Genomic DNA, 6,564 nt, shown 5'->3' with positions numbered 1-6,564 from the left:
GCGCCACCACGCCCAGTTTCAATCCCTTCCTCAGCAAATCCAAGGGGCAGGGCCGGCACGGCACAAAGGGTATCGGAGATGGAACCCCAACCATAACGCTCTGCCTAAGCAGGCGCTTTAGTCCACTGAGCTATCTGGCCAGCCTCAAAAGGTATTTTAAATCATACTTAGATGACTCATACTGATTAATAGAAAGTAAATGCTGTATTAACAGCCATTATGCTATATTGCTTAGGGAATAATAAGTCCAGAAAAGTCTTTACATGTTCAGATAGTGGGCCTTACACAATAAAACCTTGATTTTTCAGGCATCATTTGTTCTGGAAACTTGTTTGCAATCCAAAGCATTTGCACATCAAAACAAATTTCCCCATAAGAAATAATGGAAACTCAGATAATTTGCTCCACAACCCAAAAATATTCATATAGAAATTATTACAGCACTGTAATGTAATATAAAATAAAGTACAAAATGCAAAGAAAAATGAACAAATTAACTTGCACTTGTGAAATCCTTCACAGCTAGTGGGAGGGAGATAAGAAAGGGGCGTTATTGTATAGGCCAACTTTCACTATCATTAGTGAAATCACTGTGATCTATTAGTGCAATGGAATTTTAAATTTTTTTTTTAGAAACTTTAACAAGGAAGCTATCCAGTGGAAATTGCTTTTGCCTCCTTTTGAGGATTTTGCAGAAATGTGACATTGTATTGGCCTGATAGATTCATTATTCACATTGCTCTAGCCTATTCAGGGGATGCTTTCCACAAAATTCTATAATATTTCCCATATTTTACCCATCTCCTTAATCTCATTTGCAATGAGAAATTCCTCCATAACTATTGCTGTTGGGAAATGATCATCCACAGTCCCACAATTAAAGAGAGAAAAAGAGAGAGAGAAAGAGAGAGAGAGAGAGAGAGAGAGAGAGAGAGAGAGAGAGAGAGAGAGAGAGAGACAATGCAGAGAGCCCACTGGCTTTTTCTATGTTACTGTAAGACATCTATCAAGTTAAAAATCTATTAGAAATGTGTGGCCCCCTTATGGAAATATTTGTAAATTAACTCATAATCCTATGTTTTGCTGTACATCTATCATGAGCCTAATAAATAGTACACAAATCAGAATCAAAAGTGCCTAAGACCTGTCCAAGGGCAGGCGGTTACAGCAGGGTGTGCTGCCCATGACTCATTAGATGGCTCCATGGTAGTGTCCAGCTAGTGGGAAATGAGAGTTCTCCTTTTTGTGACTTTCTGAATTGTCTTGCCACGTGTTTCCATCTGGGGTTGGTTGACTCCTCCGCGGGTGGCGGGTGTCGAGGAATGAGGAATGCCAAATATAATTTGACATACAAAAGTAATTACTCTCATTTTCTAATAGTACAACCTCCATTTAATTACATTAGTGTGAAAATATCAGAATCAGCTTTTTAATGCAAATATCCACATGTGAAAAATCTGACAGTTTATTCATAATTTATTTAATGACTAAATATTATACTTGGTAAGATTTCATTAATAGTATTTAAAAAGAAAAAAATTGCAGAGAATATGTACGTATCACTGTCAGAAGCATCATTCGCTGTTGCAACTTCCAGAATTTAAACTTGAAAAAACTAACCATAAAATGTGAATGAACAAAATCCATATTTTATGACTAACTTCAAGAATGTCCCCCTCCCTCATAGATATTTGCAAGTCGCTAGCGACAAGGAGTTATTCTGTTCAGTGATTTCTTTAAGTGACCTACAGTGTGCTCCCTGTAGGGGAGTGAGTGATTTTGAACTTGGTACATTTCCTAAATAGTTAGGGTAGTGGCTATGTACTAGATGCTTTGTGATTTGGAGAAAAGGAACATCTCAACAATTATGTTGTTTCAACTTTAGTAAGATGAAAAGAATTTCCTGCCTAGTGAAAAGCATTTTTCCCTCAAAATTAATTGATTCTCATTGAAATTCACTTTTGAAAGTAAGAAGTAGAAACTCAGTGATAAGATTGGAATGGTTAAAAAGAGGCTGTTATATCACAGTTGATTTATAGTCGTTGAACAAGTGGAAACTTATGGATTAGTCGTTTTCCTGATGAAAGGACATTTTGAATACCCAAGTATTATGTACCTGCTAATATTTATTAAGGTAAGTGAACAGGTTGCAGAGTTGTGATGCGGCCTAGCACTTCTCTACTCTCTGGAAGTAGAAGTAATTCCATGCACTTACATCCTACTCATTGACAGATGTCCATCCCAGTATTTACACTGACAGAGTTCTCCTTCGAATCATCCACTTGTCTGTTATTGTTGGTCCTTTTAGACTTCATTCATAGAACTAGAATATTTGAATCTTATGAGCAAAGGCCTTGAGGAAAGAGTTAGTCTGTCTTTTACTGACAATTTCTTTAAAAAAATTGTTTTATAAACTTGAAAGCATAAAGAAAAATAGAAAAATGTTTACAAAAGACATATAGATGAAACTTCGTTAATATGTTGGCTTTTGTTTTAATGCACATCTGCATTTTATTTGCATGCTTTTTCATCACTGTTTTAGCTTCCTTGTAAACTCTTCATCACAAACATAAGTGCATTCACATATGATCACAAGAGCATTATCAAACTTACCAAACAAAATTGACAGAATTCCCTAATATTATCAGACGCCCGGTCCAAATTCATATTCTCTCAGCTATTTGACACGTTTCCTTTTTACATCAAGATTCAGTCAAAAGCACTCCATATATTTCTTTGTTATGCTGCTCAGCACTTTTAAAGTCAAACAGCTTCTCCCTCTACATTTCTCCTACTCTATTTTTTAAAGACAGAGCGGATTTCATGTAGAATGCTCTATATTCTTCGTTGTGTTCTCACAATGCTATTTGTGTGCCTTTCTAGCTCCAGAATATTCTAGTAAAATGAACACTAAAGTTAAAAGCACAAGTAAATGTATGTTAATTTTTTTTGACAAAAGTAAGTCATGGAGGCAGTGGAGATAGCTCAGTGGTCTCAGTGTCTACCGGGCAAGTGGAAGGACTGGGGTTCGATCCCTGGTAATGCATGCCATGCCAGCCCTGCACCGAGGCAGCCACAGATGCTAGGTGTGGTGGCACGTGCCTGTAACCGCAGTGCTGGGGAGGCTGAAACAGCAGGACCACTATGAGACTGAGCTGGGTAGCAAGACCACGTGTAAAAAATAATAATAAAATAAAAAAATTTAAGGTAAGTTCTGGAGAAAATTGGTACTTCTCATGTTTTATTAACAGAATATCTGAGTTCAGTTACCACTAACAAGATAACACTAGGTTAAATTTATTGCAGTTGGATCCTTTTTACCATAAATGTCTGTTTCTTCCTTTGTACAAATTATGTACATAATTGGTTTCTCAGCATTTTGTCCAAAGATGTTATCACCTATACAACTTTCTTCTCTTAGATGCTTCACTATGATTAGCAACATGATGCTCTAATCCTATAATTCCTGTTACATTGATTTATTGGTGTTCTGTAAATAAAACTTTATCAAGTAGGATCACTTTTTAAACCTTGAGATTACAGTTCTCATTTAAAAATAAAACAGAATAAATATCCAATTATCCTCTTTTGTCAAATTTGAAAACAAGGAGCTCACATACTACTCATTTTCAGTGACCTCAAATGAGTTTGTCTTATTGTCTCTTTTTAAAAAATCTCTGCAAAATCAATTCTGTACATGTAGTGGATCTCAGGGGGCGTCAGTTATTCTCATTGTCATGCTGTCGCTGATGTTTGGATCATCCCAGTTTAGATTAAAGAAGACGCTTCTTTTAACATAATTCCTTGAAGACTTGAATATTTCCTACAAAATTCACGTGTGCCCAGCCCCACGTCCCTTTCCCTGCTCCGGCATCTAGAATCAGCCATTTCCCAAGGGGCAGTGGTTTCAAAAGTGTGGAATGAAAATTTGAAAGCAAAATCAGAGTGGTAAAGGGCTGTTTCCTACAAAGGACACTATTTCTTTTTCTGGGCTTTTTATTGCAGATGGCTAGACAAATTATTTCTTTAAATCATAATTTCGTCTTGTACTTTCAATTTAATTTAACACTATAGTGTTTAACTTTTTAAGAAAAAATCTTTTTGGTACCAGGAATCAAACTCAGGACCTTGTGCTTGCCAGGCAGGTGCAGTTCCACTGAGCTATGTCACCAGCTTATTTTAAACCTGTGACTCTTTTCTATTTTATTGCAACTCTTATTTCTGAAGTAAAATGGAAAATAATAATTACTGTAAAAATTACTCAGATATCTTTAAATTCCCCTGATTTTCTTTAACCATAGAATATACATGTCTGTGTTCTCTTTTTTCTTTTTTTCTGGTATTTTAGGGCAGAGTGCACAAGATCTCACTGCGTAGATCAGACTCATAGTGATCCTCCTGTTTATAGCCTCCCACGAGCTGGGAGGCACGTACCACCATGCCCAGTCTCAACTGCTATCTCAGTGCGCCCTGGAGGCGGGGCCGGCACAGCAGGCCTGGGATCAAACTCCCAGCCCCTGAATCTGCCTAAGGAGGTGTTTTAATCCGCTGAGCTATTTGGCTGGCCATGTGTCCGTGTTCTAAATTCATTCAGATTTAAAAATTTATATTTTGATAAGCCAGAATTTCAGCACATTATATTGAACTACTATGAAGAACAATGTTTTGTTTGTTTGTTTGTTTGTTTGTTTGTATAGGGATTTTTTTGTATATGCATCCACGACTTATAGTGATCCCCCTGTTTTCAGTCTCCCCAGCTCTGGGATTACAAGCATGCACCACCACGCCCAGCAATGTCATATTTTCAATTACCCCCTTGGCTTACAACAAGCTTCTAGACACATATGCTCTGCAATCTCTAGACAAATAAAAATCAAATATGAAAAATTGCTTGAAATCAACATTGTCAATAATATTATCTGATAGATGAAAATAAGAAAAAATGACTCCATCTCCAACTTCACTGAGATTTTGCTTTTTAATGTTGTCTAGATTCACCCCTTTCTGTACATTTCACTAGCTATTGTCGTATAAAGACTAAGCACCAAACGCTGTTAGCCTGGACTACTCCAGTACTTTTCAGTCTGTTCTTCATGTCATTGGTATCTTCTTCATAATTTATCTTGAAAAAAAAACTCTTATTTTTTTATTGTTTGTGTAGGGCTTCTAGTCATTTAGAGCTACTTCCAACATGAAATTTGCTTCACCCAATCTTTTATGCTGAATTCTGTAACCTTGAAATGGGTTTAGACAATTATTTCTTTTTCAAGAAATCTTGCATGCTCCATTCCTAGCGCTGTTCCCTGTAGTTTTTGCTGACATCTGAGTTCTAACGTAAGGTTTTCCTGCAATATTAACATGATCTTTCTAGTTATATTGGTAATTTTTATTGAGAAACACTTAATTGTGTTTTATGCTGCGTCACACATATGTTGTAAACAGGAGAGTTGCCATTTGGCCCTAATCACACGACACCTACATTCCCAGAAAATGTAAGATGGTGGAAGTCATCTGTCTGATCTGAAGACAGGAAGACAGGATCAGAAAAATTATTCTGAAAATTCTGAGAAGAAAAGCACTTGACTAAAGAATAACAGTCCCGGGGGAAAATGTGAGGAATTTCATTCATTGTATCCAAATTGACTCTCTAGTTGGAGCAAATTCTTATTATAATTGTTGGGCTCATGCTTCATTCTCCTGATTCTATAGACTTTTCTTAGTGTTTATAGATCAATTGTTGTATAGATCAATTTATAATATATTCTTACTCGCTACAAGTTTGTTACATTTTTCGTCTGGGCTTTTAGTGTTTTCCTTGTGGAATGATTCTTGCCTCCTTCCTAATATTTAACATTTACTCAGTGGATGATCTTTTTCTCAGACAAATAATTTTGGAGGAATTTTTATGAAACATAAACTTTGTGGTACTCTAAATGGAATTCTGCAGTTCCTTTCCTAAAATTCACTAATGCTTTCCTTCTGACAATAAGAATTAAATTTTGCCTAAATCTAAGATGTCATAATAAGATAAAATGCTGTTTGAGTTCATTTTTATTTACTTGAGAATATTTCTAAAGTATTTTGGATAACCAAAATCAATTTTTAAAAAAATAAAAAGCAAAGTTTCTGACATCTATTTTATACCAATAGTTAATGAAATTTGTGTAGGAGAGGTCCTTCTCAGTCTTGGGAAATATGCCATAAAATATTAATGTTCTGTCTTCCATCCGATATTTTCACTGCTGTTTAATTTCACCTCAAAATCTATACTCTACATGGCGATAGCACTCAGATGGAATAAATAGTATTAACTAATGAGAAAACCAAATTACAAAACTATTTAAAGAAAATGTACACATACAGAATTTAAATGCACATAGTTTGAATCCTATAAGTTTTCAAAGGAATACTGTTTTGATCTATCCAATATTTCACTGACTGTGCACTGGTTAAGAATATTCAATTTTTTTTTAAAAATGAGCAGAACAACAAAGAAGAACCAGCAGAAATATTCACTGCTTAATATTCTGAAAATCTGAACAATGGCATTGGTGAATTTACTAC

Source organism: Octodon degus, unplaced genomic scaffold (genome assembly GCF_000260255.1).
Source record: "Octodon degus isolate 3935 unplaced genomic scaffold, OctDeg1.0 scaffold00114, whole genome shotgun sequence".
Classification (NCBI taxonomy): Eukaryota; Metazoa; Chordata; class Mammalia; order Rodentia; family Octodontidae; genus Octodon; species Octodon degus.
This window is presented reverse-complemented; position numbering follows the sequence as displayed.